This window comes from Danio rerio, chromosome 15 (assembly GCF_052040795.2).
Source record: "Danio rerio strain M-AB ecotype USA chromosome 15, GRCz13ab, whole genome shotgun sequence".
Lineage (NCBI taxonomy): Eukaryota > Metazoa > Chordata > Actinopteri > Cypriniformes > Danionidae > Danio > Danio rerio.
The window spans coordinates 33,551,249-33,564,432 of record NC_141035.1 but is presented as its reverse complement, the minus strand read 5'-3'; the positions used below and the strand labels follow the sequence as shown (position 1 = coordinate 33,564,432).

Genomic DNA, 13,184 nt, shown 5'->3' with positions numbered 1-13,184 from the left:
TCATCATAGCAAAGATAAAAGAAATCAGTTATTAGAAATGACTTAATGAAATTAAATCTGTTATGTTTAGAAATGGGTTGAAAATAAATCTTTCCATTAAACAGAAATTGCGGGGAAAGGGTCGCTTGTAATTCAGGAGGGCAAATAAATCTGATTTTATATATGCACAGTTATTTTCCTCCCTGTAAATAAGGAAAGGGAAATAAATACAATAGAATAAAATATGAAACAAACTGTGCTTTAAGCATCTTCACAAAAAAACTTCAGCTACAAAAGTCCTTCAGTCAAGAGCAGTGAGGGAGTTCCTCCTCTTGTTGTTTGATTAATAATAAAAACAGGCAGCAGCAGGAATATTGCGCACTGTCACTTTTAGAATAGTGAAACTTTGATATGGTTTCTCTTTCACGTGTCTTTTGATTCTCAACTTGTTTGTTTGTTACACAAATGAGGGTTAATATGAATAATCACTAAACACAGCGCACTGACACAAATGTGCATGTATTTGACTATTAAAGCGCTTGCGTTAAGATGGCGTTGGATGTGTGTGCTCTGCTCGTCTCCGAGGCTAAGCGCGCACGCACACACACACACACACACACACACACACACACACACACACACACACACACGGCTCAACCGTGATCCATTACACCCCTACTCATTACTGTCTCTTCCAGAGCAGTGGAACAATCGCAAGAACTTGAAAGCAAGACAAACATTGAGAGCTTCTATGTAGGGCTGGGCGATATGACAAAAATGCAATCTTGATAATTATTTTCCATATTAAACCATAAGATATACATTTCTATTTAAGTTGTTAATGTTTCCAGATTTAAAAGAGTCCGCTACAAAAGCCACAAAAATTACTGGGTACATTAAATGGCATAACATAAATCCAACTGATAAATTGTTGGTGGCCAAAAATTCAATACATCTGTAATGTCAAAACACTTTTAGATTCCCATTGTTGCACATTTCTGATGTGTGATTGGCTATTGGATCAATATAGAGTAAAAAAGTATTCTCTAAAAAACGTATCATTGCTATTGACATAAATTTGATAGCAATTCGATAGAATACAGTTAAACAGCCCAGCCCTACTTCTATGTACGGAGTCAGGAGAAACATGGCGGAACCACTTCTGGACACTGCATCTCACATTTTCAGATGCAAGGAAGCATTCTCTTTTAAAAATATTTTTTTATATATGAAAAAATTATATTTTAAAAAATATATATATTTTACATAAGTTATTTGCTGAGCTTTAACTGTAGATAGTTTGCAATTTAAATCATTTTCTTAAAAAAAAACGGCTTTAAATTTATTCCACATATATAATATATTAAGGAGGCAAGCACCTTAATTGTTGCATCTTAGTGTTTTTTAATGAGACATATCTGTTGAAATTTTGAACATCCAATCGAGCTTCAGTTATCACAAAACCAGCCTAATTGTGCAATTTCTACTTAAGACCCACTTATTATCACAGATTTAGCAAATGTCATTTTGCACTTCATGTTGATCCTGCCCTTAGAGCAGCAGCGGCAGCATCTGTGTCGCGTGTTGCTTGACAGCAATATGGCCTCCTTCCCTAGGCAGAGTCACTCATAAGAGCCATTGTCCTAATTGCAAGTTAATCCCTCACTTGAGGTTCAGTTATCCTCTCGCTGCCTAGTAACAATGAGAGGAAATGCTGTTTTGGTTACAAGCTCCCAGCAATCTTTCTATAGTCAACAAATAACGTCACTTTGATTTTAGCATCTGATTATCACTATAGTTTCCACTCTGGCCTGCTAGTGTTTTGTAAGTGATATAAATCGCCTCAAATCCAAATGCTGCTCATCGTCGGTGACAAATGAACTCCATACTAGTGAGTGATAAGAAAAGAGTGATTTCCCTCCACCAGCAGGAAAACGCAATACTTTGTCTTGCTCTGGGTCAATAATCCTTGCCATGGCCAGTAACTTCCTTAATCTAGCCCTAGCCGAATACGCATTGTATGCGGACGCTTAATGCTGGTACATCAATAGGGATTATATAACGCTAAAATCTGGAGCGAGTGCAGTGTGGCGGGTGTGGAACTGTTTATCGACGCTCGCTGGAAAAGTCACTGAAGGAGGTGGCAGAGGAGAGCCCGCCACTATCAATCAATCAATCGTCCTATTAAAGTGAAAGTGCCCTCTCCTGGAGCCATCTCGCCCGCTCCGACTGCACCTTATCCCTTTTACTTTCATCCGGAGCAATCAATCTCATACTGCATCCGCTGTGCCACTGCCTTAAGGCACCGGGTTTCTGGATGTTTGGATGATAGTCTGTATACCTCTATGACCTGTTACAAACAAGCTGAAGCTGATAGGAAATTGGTTTGTTTTGTGCAATAGATTTGGGTTTTTTTTTTTTGGTGCATGCTAATATTTAACTAGGACAGTGCTTGCTGCTTGCTTATCGACTTGAGTGGTGTGTAATTGGTCAGTATTTTGTCAAGGGTTGTTGAGAATTAGGAATGATTTAAGAAGGTCGTTTTGACCCTTTGAGTACTTGACAGAGAAAGATTGAGTGGTCCTTTATTTAATTATGTTTTTTTCGCAAATGCTTGTCTATCACCCATAATGAAAAAAAAAGTTATATTTTTGAGAGGTGTATTATACATATGGCGAGGCAGTAGTGCTGTCGCCTCACGGCAAGAAGGTCGCTGGGTTGCTGGTTCGAACCTTGGCTCAGTTGGCGTTTCTGTGTGGAGTTTGCATGTTCTCCCTGCCTTAGCGTGGGTTTCCTCCTGGTGCTCCGGTTTCCCCCACAGTCCAAAGACATGCGGTACAGGTTAATTGGGTAGGCTAAATTGTCCGTGGTGTATGAGTGTGTGTGTGGATGTTTCCCAGAGATGGGTTGCGGCTGGAAGGGCATCCGCTGCGTAAAAACTTGCTGGATAAGTTGGCGGTTCATTCCGCTGTGGCGACCCCGGATTAATAAAGGAACTAAGCCGACAAGAAAATGAATGAATCAATGATATTATACATATATACATGATATACAAAATAAATAAATACAATTATATAGTTTTCAAATAAAATAAAAATTATGTATGTATAATATATACATAATTTCCGCTACATTCTTTATATTCATTTGCGGGGTACCACACTAAAATAGATTCCCGCCAAGGCTACATTAGTTTTTCATTCAAAACCTACAGTTGTTGCTTTTTTTATAGTGGGTTTTAATTGCACCAAAATGTATTAAAATGTAAGTGAATTATAACCGAGCAAACTGTTTTGTAATCGTTGTAGTGCTGTGCATTATTTGTTTAACCCTTAAAGGTTACACGCTGACTGACAGGGCTGCACGATTATGTATAATATATTCATTATTACAGTATATATGTAATATATACATGGTTTCTGCTACATTCGTTCTTCTATGGCGCGGCGCCACACCAAAATTATTACCACCATGGCTACATTACAGCTTTTCATTTAAAATCTTCAGTTGTTGCTGTTTTTTTTATATAGCGGGTTAATCACACTAAAACATATTAAAATATAAGTGAAATATAACAGAACAAACATTTCTGTATTCATAGTAGTGCTCTGCATTATTTGTTTTAGTCTTAAAGGTTGCATGCTGACTGCCTGACTGACGGGGTTGAGTGATGCGTGAGGCCAGCAGACACAACGTAGCTTTTGGTTATGATGAACACAGTTTCCATAATTATACTTCATTTACAGATAAAGGTCTGTGGTTCTACATACAATGACTTTATCTTGCTATCTATAGCCATTTCACCCTACTCTGTGTATTGGAGACATTCATAAATATTTTTAGCAAATCCAATAAATGTTGGAGATTATTTCAAACGCTGCACTTCAGCAGCGTTTTCTGAAGAGCTCACAAAAGATTTGCTTTCTCGTGTTACATGAATGCGATCTCGACTTGTAATACTGCTCTCACGATATTTGTACAGGAAATAACGCCCATAGTTAGTTAAAAGATCTGTGTAAAAGGCCTACCGCCACAGCTGGAAAAATTTCAGGAATCCTATGTATGAAAAATAAATCAGTTTATTTGAAAAAAAATTTAATTGTATTTTTATTAATTTAATTTTTAATTGCAACTATTGTTTTTCTTACTACCATGGTTTTAGTAGGTATTTGGGAAAGTAAAATTGCATGTTTCTTTACATTTCTTTTATTTTTACTATTCCTTGCTCTATAGTGATCAAAACATTGTTTAATAATAGTTAATATAATCATTAATATAATTATTATACAAAAAATAAAACAATAATAATATATATTAATACAAAAACTGACCATTACAAGATTTTTCTTAATGGAAAAAACACCCACATTTTTTATTTTGAATTATTTTAAAGTTATTCATGTAAACAAACACAAAAAGATCAGTGAGTGATTTTTTTTTTCTCTTTGTCTTGTCAATATTGTTGTGTCATTAATATAACAACAGCTGTTCGACTCCCTGTTGAGACTGCCGTTGTTTTCGCCTGTGTGCGTGTGTGTGTGTTGGCTCTTCCTGGAAGTGGTGAATATGACATGCCCTCCCACTAAAGGGCTGCAGAAACGTCTTGAGTTGAGTCCACCATCAGATTTTTTTGACAGCTCTGAGGGTGTCAGAACTGTAGTTAGAGCTCAGGAGTGTACATTAGCTCTGGGATTTGAGTGCTGCTGGAAGATTGCCATAATGTTTGTGGACCAGAAACACAGCCGAGTCTCCATGTTGGCGCATATGAATACCCTCATGTCAGATCCACATTTGGATGATCTTCTCATAAGATGACAGCATCTTGGAATAAAAAGTAAAAACATTTGAGCATGTCTGCTCCTAGTAGTGTTGTCACGATACTAGAATTTCGAACTTTGATATGATTTTTTGATACAGTATTTTCATTCAAGACAATTTTCTCTGACAAAGTTGGGGAAATAATAATAATAAAAAAAAAAAATATATATATATATATATATATATATATATATATATATATATATGTATATATATATATATGTATATATATATATATATATATGTATATATATATGTATATATATATATATGTATATATATATATATATATATATGTATATATATATATGTATATATATATATATATATATATATATGTATATATATATATATGTATATATATATATATGTATATGTATATATATATATATGTATATATATATATATATGTATATGTATATATATATATATATGTATATATATATATATGTATATATATATATATATATATATATATATATATGTATATATATATATGTATGTATATATATATATATATGTATGTATATATATATATATATATGTATGTATATATATATATATGTATGTATATATATATATATATATATATGTATGTATATATATATATATATATATATATATATATATATATATATATATATATATATATATATATGTATATATATATATATATGTATGTATATATATATATATATATATATATATATATATAATTTAAATGTAATTTATTTAAAAAATAATTTAATTGTTTTTTTTAATTTAATTTACTTTTAAAATTGAATAATATAGAATAACTTTTTTGTTGTTGTTTTGAACCATGAAACATCAAATAAATTATGCAGTGTAGCATTCAAATAAATGTAACAATTCTTAATTACAATTTTAGTATTAGAGCAGAAACTAGGCTAACTTGCATGAAGTCAGAATGTTATTGAAGAAGTAAAAATTGTCAAACTGTGATTAAATCGGTAATTAACAAATAAGCAAATTACAGCCTATAACACAAATACATACAGCAGCACAAATGTAAGTAAAAGAAAATGTTTTTTTTGGTAATTGACTCTACACTGTAAAAAATTTTAAGCCAGTTCAACAAAAAAAATCTTAGTACTAATTTCCTTCTGTTTTTTCTTGTTTACTCAACTTTTGAAAACATCAGCTACACTGACTGAAAATAATTTGTCAGTGAAACAAAAAATGTCTAGTTGAGTCAACTTAACATTAGTAGTTTTCTGGAAACCTGCACCTGCAGCACAACAAATATTTTTAAGTTGTGCAAACTGAACATTTCTTGTCTGCAGGACTGAAATGACAGAAGTTGAGTGAACAAGAAAATACAAAAGGAAATTAGTACTAAGAAATTATATGTTACCAGAGCAAAAGTTGTGTTAACTGAACATTTCTTGTCTGGATGGCCTGAAATGACAGAAGTTGAGTGAACAAGAAAATACAAAAGGAAATTAGTACTAAGAAATTATATGTTACCAGAGCAAAAGTTGTGTTAACTGAACATTTCTTGTCTGGATGGCCAAAAATGACAGAAGTTGAGAGAACAAGAAAATACAAAAGGAAATTAGTACTAAGAAATTATATGTTATCCGAGCAAACACACATGGCTCTGTTTTTTTAAGTTCTGCTGACTGAACATTTCTTGTCTGAATGGTCTGAAACTACAGAAGTTAAATGAACCAAAAAAATACAATTGGAAATTAGTACTAATAAATAAAATGTTATCGGAGTAAACACACATGGCAAAAAAAGACATACATTTTACCAAAACATTCATTTTCTTGCGATTCAAGAAACACTAAGTCAAAAAACACAAACACTAAGTCAAATTAATCACATGAAAAGGAAACACAATTATATTAAATATATAACAATTACAGCACATCTCTGAGACTACCTAACACTATCAATTTTAATAACCTTAGAATATCCCATAAATTATTCACAACACCCTGCTGAAAAAACAGCGTAAGCTGGTAAGGTATGTTTTGATGCTGGTCTCAATGCTGGTTTTGCTTGTCTCAATGCTGGTCTTGCTGGTTTCAGTGCTGGTTTTGCTGGTCTAAGTGCTGCTCCTGACCAGCATTGAGACGAGCAAGACCAACATTGAAACCAGCATTAGGACCAGCATTGAGACCACCAAAACCAACTTTAAGACCAGCAAAACCAGCATTAAAACAAGCAAGACCAGCATACCAGCATCAAAACATATACCTTCCCAGCATATGCTGTTTTTTTTTTTTGTTTTTTTTCAGCAGGGCAATTAGAGCAATCAATCTGAATTACTAGTTGCCTTGAGATATAAATCTTAGTATTTGTTGTAATTCATTTCAAAATCTATACTTGCATAATTACATGTTTTGTGCTAGTACCTTGGCTGGTCATGGATAAATATGATATTAAAACTGCCAGTAAAGGATCTTACTTTAGTAATAAGTGTTCCACTGTATACACCTTCAGTTCAAAATGAACGATTTATTACTATTATTTTGGTTTTGATTTGATTTTGTTTGCTTAATATAATAATAAGCAGTTGGAATATACGTGCTGTCACTTTAAGAGCCACCCTAGATAGTAAAATACACTTGGGCCAGTTCCAGCTAGATTCGCTGCCGCATCCGAGCCAGAATCGGCCCGTGAGTAATGTGCGCTGCAGCCCGGAGCTGGCGCAACTCAATATACCTTGATATAAAACCTTTTGGTATTATATTGGTACTTGATACATGGTATTACAACCATTTGCATTTATATACCAGCAAACGCAGGCTATAATGTAAAGGCAAAGTGTAGGCACTGCGTTCAACCTTTGAATAAAATGCAAACAGCATACATATCCAATAACAAAAATTATCAAACAAAGGACAAAATAAATAATAATAAACATTTATTGATTGCAATAAACAAATAATACTAAACTTGAATAAAATATTTTGTAGTGCACAAGTAATAATAAAACTACACAATAAAGACACAAAGGAAGATTTAAAGACAAAATCTGAAATTGCACACATACACAGAAGTTTTTAAAACAACCCTGTTTTCCCAATAGACTTGAATTAAAAAATTGTACAAGACACATCTTAAAACAGCTTAATTTTATATAAACCTGAATATAGAAACCAATTTAAGATATAGCAAGAAACATCTTACAAATACCCATGACAATATGTAAAATATACAAGTCAAAAATGTAAAAAGAACTGCAGAATTCTTAAGAAACATTTTTAATAAATGTAATAAATAAAACATAATAATACATTTAAATGAGTGAGATGATTATATATATATATATATATATATATATATATATATATATATATATAATTTGACTTGTATATCTTTATGTCTTGTGCAATTTGTTATTAATATTTTTATTATATTATGTTAATTAAAAATGTATTAAGATGCTTTTTCAGAATTTAGCATATTTAGCATATGTAAGAAACATCTTACAAATACCCATGACAATATGTAAAATATACAAGTCAAAATTGTAAAAAGAACTGCAGAATTCTTAAGAAACATTTTTAATAAATAAAACATAATAATACATTTAAATGAGTGAGATGATTATATATATATATATATATATATATATATATATATATCAAATTTGACTTGTATATCTTTATATGTCTTGTGCAATTTTTTATTCATATTTTTATTATATTATGTTAATTAAAAATGTATTAAGATGCTTTTTCAGAATTTAGCATATTGTCATTTTATATATATATATATATATATATATATATATATATATATATATATATATATATATATATATATATATATATATATATATATATATATAAAAATTGCAAATAAAAGAAACAAATTACCCAAGTATCAGGGAACATCTTAATACACTTAAAATGTTGTTTAAAAAATAAATTATTGATGTAGACATTTGACACATTAGCTTTCTCTTCTTCCCTCCTTCCTCCAGCCCTGTCAGGAGCACGTTGTAGCCACCTTGTAATGCATTTTTCCACTTCTTTATCAGTGATGTGGTATGGACATTTCTCCTCACTACATCTGTGATTAAAAAATAAACAAACAATTAGTAGTGAAAAAGTACAAATGAAAAAAGAAAGATGCTTGCTCTCATATAAGTACAACCTAAATGGGACTATATATAGATGTTTTGTTCCTTTGATTAATGATTCAAAGAAATACACAGATGGAACTGCCCCTAATTGTACTGAAATGTATATTTAAAACCAACTTACTGACTAGACAGTCGTAAGGGAGAGTGCATGAAAGGCCACATTTTGGTTTGCCCTGCTCCAGTTAATTTGTTCAGCCAAAAAGTGAGCCAAAAGCTTTCCCGGGACACACCAAACTGCTTAGTGGAAAACACCAATGATTCCAAAGTAGGCTACCTACGAAGCAAAAAACACATAAATAAATGAATAAACATAAAACACTTAGAAATAAGCAAGAAACTTACCAGTTTCTTCATTTGTTCGGGCTGCTCGTTTAGTTGATTTTCAAGTTTTTCCAAATCAAATTGGACAAAGGAAGGTCAAATGTGTTTACATCAGGAATTTCATCACGTCTGTTTTGGTTTTGCTGATTTGTGAGAATCGGGCACAGTTGCTGCTTTATGACGTCACATGATTTTAAAACTTTTTTTCAGTCGTGCTAAAAAAGAAAAATAACAAACTAGTATAAATCAACCTGTTGCTTATTCTCATGCAACTTGTGTAAATACAACAGTGGGTTAGACACTGCTGATATTCTCTAGTTGATCTTTACTTTCTAGCTGCATTAAGCCATTACAAATTTAGTGATGTCTTGAATTCTTACAAAGACATGACGAGTTGCAATAAGTTGTCTTGATCTCCGACTGCACTTGAACAAGGACTGTAAATGTTCATAGGTGTACTGAAATGTACAGCATCTGTGCATCTTGATGGTGTTCTTAAGGATCCTGCCATAGTCATTGGTGGTGATGGTACTTGCGGTGCTGCATCAATTTCTGAAATCTTCATATCAGTTTTTTCTCCAGCCTCTTTGTTCCAAATAATTTTTCTTCATCACGTTCACTATAGTTGTGTCTTTAATGCCCCTTGATCAGATACATTTACAAAACAAAACATTATTTTAGTATAGTGCAGGACACTAGATCAATGACAATGGCAGTGTAATAGATCAATGACATAATGTTGACAGTATGTGTTTAAAATAATTGCAAACAAACCTGTTCTTTCTTTAGGTGTATGACGGGCAATCACCGTCCTCATCTGTCTGCAAGCCAAGCTGAGTCGAGCTTCCTCATGTGTGTCTATAATGAAACATCACATTGTTGTTAACCTCCCCCCAAAAAGTTAAAATCCTGAAATACTATCAAAGTTAATTAATGGCTATAATACCTATGGTGTAAATAATCAGCACACAGGATTTATTCAGAGATTCATGCAGAGTGACAGCCTTATGAATCTTAGACATAGATTTGTAAGATGGCCAAGCACATGCATTATTCTGTACCCATGAAGATTAACCTACCATTGTGGAAAATGTTTGATGATGATGATAGCCAATAACAATAAACCATTTCAGCTGTTTGTGAAGCAATTAGTAATGTAAAGTCTGAAAAGCTCAATCTATGTTGAAAATGTATCAGCAGTTTACAGCATGGACTTTAATCACCCAACTATAACATGCCTATTCACATGTTCATAAGAATGTGCTATTGGTCTCTGTGATGTGCTACAAAATGACCTCACTAACCTTTGTTAAACAAGAACAGTAAGACTTAACCAAAAAAATATTCATTTATACCCATTCATTTAAATCAGAAAGTATAACTGTCAATAACCAAAAAATAAAACCCATCAAAATCTGCTTTAAGAAATTTAGTTTTACATGCGCAAACTACAACTTGAACATAAGATATAATTGATTCACATAGGCTAACACATATAAATTAAAGCACATACTAATATATTTCTCTTAATAATAGAATGATAATTTAAAGAGAACAGTAAACGATCACTGATGCACTGCATAAACAAGTTAAACAATAACTTAACAATAACCTAACACTGTGAAAATGTTTTAAGCATTAAATTCGCAAAGTATACAGTATACAAGCAGCAAAAACCTTACCTTTCTGACCGGAATCCACTGTTTTGAAACGCCAAACTTCTTTTTCTTCTTGTGATCTTCATAGCGGTTGGCAACCAGCTTTTGGAACATTACCGCCACCGTCTGGATTGGAGTTTGGACCAAGAGTTGACTCACGCATGTGTTTCTTATGAAACCAAACTTCTGCTTAAAAAAACAGTCTGCATGGAAGCGTGCTATCTCGAAAATAAGCGCATTTTACACTGTTTTCCCTAGATGATATATATAATCCATTTATAAATAATATTGTTTTGTTTGCATCTAAACATTGCGACCATCCACACTAAATGTTTTTATTATTTTGTTGCTGTTGTACCATATATATTTTCTCAAATTATCATTAAACGTGGAGCTAACAAATTACTAGATAAAATAAGAATTTAATCGGTTGTCATCAGTTACACAAGCCGAGTCCTTATACGAGCCGAGACAGACTCGGGCCAGATAGGGTTAACAGGAATCTGGCCAGTGTTTACAGCTGCATCACAAACGCATGTGCGCGAGCGAGCTGCGGGCCACACTCCGCCCGTATAACACTCGTTGATGCCGAGTCGGAGCCGGAGGCGCCGAAGGGCAGCCGAGCTCGGGCCGATTACTTCCTGCTACCCGGGGCATGGATATGATTTACGGCAACACAAATATTCATTCACTCTTATCACATAACAAAGAGAGATTATGTGAATAATCACTAAGCGCCGCATCTGCACACATTTTTGCGCGTATATGATGAACATTTAGGAGGACAAATTTAGATGAAGTGTCTTAAACAAAGAACTACAATCTTTGCACACTTACTATTAAGATTGCTCTTCCACGGCTTGCCTCTTTCCCCACCGAAGTACAATGCTTCCAGTTTCTCCCGCCTGAGACGTTGACGTTACGTAAGCGCAACCATCGTAACGAGGGCGTGGTTTAGCTCAAGACAGAATGATGCTATATCGTCATTTGAGAAACATATTTTTGAGTGCGTGGTTTATTTTTAAATATTGGAATATCAAAGTATGCCTTTCTTTTTTTAAAGGGTAATGAATAAACACGAGATGATAATGTGCGTGCAAGCTTATTTCTGCAAATGTGCACCAAATAAAGTTAAATTGCAAATGAAAAGTTTCAAATAAAGTTACTATAAGTATTGTAGTGTTTTTTGTTGTTTTTAATAACAATGTGAAGAATAACGATATTTATTATTGTATTAATAATAATAATAATAGCATTCTCACTCAGCATTTACTTTTTTAATACAAACCATGAAAGATTCTATACTCATTCATTCATTTTCTTGTTGGCTTAGTCCCTTTATTAATCTGGGGTTGCCACAGCGGAATGAACCGCCAACTTATCCAGCAGGTTTTTACGCAGCGGATGCCCTTCCAGCCCCAACCCATCTCTGGGAAAAGGTTCTATACTGCCATTGATAATTTTTTTAGAATATTTAACATGTTTGAAACCTTTTCAATCAACAAAAGGTTATGCTACTTGTATATTCATTGCATTAAAAAAGTCAGAGATTGACTTAACACAAAAAAACAAGTTGGCAGATGCTTTTTTGAATGAACTAGCAAAGTGTTGCTCACAAAACTCATCTTTTTAACTTAATGAATAAAATCTTTGTTTAAGTTGATTGAATGTGTTAAATGTAGTTGTACAGACTTTTTTACAGATTTTTGCTGAACCAACAAAAAAAATCAAGCAATTTCAACATTTGTCAAGTTGGATTTTTTACAGTGTAAGATGTTTCTCAACTGTTAACTTTCACTTTACCGATTATATTACATTATAAAAGTTGGTGTTTGTACAAAGTTTGACAATCAGCGGTTGAATCTCAGGATGTAACGGCAAGCTTAGTATTTTCACGCTAAGACAAAGAAAAACAAAGAACAAACGAGAAAGACAAACAAACAATGTTCTCTAGTGATATTGTGTATAGCCATGTGATATACATTTGACATAATATACAGTATAGGTTAAACTATTCCATGGTCTGTTGAAATTGTTGATTATAAGCCAATCTTCAGTCTCTATAGAGTGGTGATTCTCCGTTGGAGGGGCTTAGACCAGACGTGAGTCTTAGCAGATTTTTTTAAGATTTGAATGTTTAGAAATGAAAATAATGCACTTTTTCAGTAACATTTCATAACTGACATAAATGTGGTCAAATATTGCACTGCTAAAAGCAATATTACATTAACAATTTCCTGTATAACCTACAGTATCTAACTGGCAGCAGTTCCCCAGTAAATTAA

At 32.8% G+C, this 13,184-nt stretch overlaps 1 protein-coding gene and 1 long non-coding RNA gene across 51 annotated transcripts in view; one reads left to right on the top strand and one right to left on the bottom strand.

The window, feature by feature from the left end:
• msi2b (musashi RNA-binding protein 2b) overlaps positions 1–13,184 on the top strand; it is a 413,958-nt gene that overhangs the window by 92,517 nt on the left and 308,257 nt on the right. The window lies entirely within an intron of this gene.
• On the bottom strand, positions 8,694–11,792 carry LOC141487634 (uncharacterized). The gene is made up of 7 exons (NR_199782.1): positions 11,737–11,792; positions 10,924–11,025; positions 10,016–10,099; positions 9,622–9,883; positions 9,263–9,456; positions 9,042–9,194; positions 8,694–8,847 (listed from the first exon to the last, which is right to left on the bottom strand). It is a non-coding gene; the product is annotated as an uncharacterized LOC141487634 (long non-coding RNA).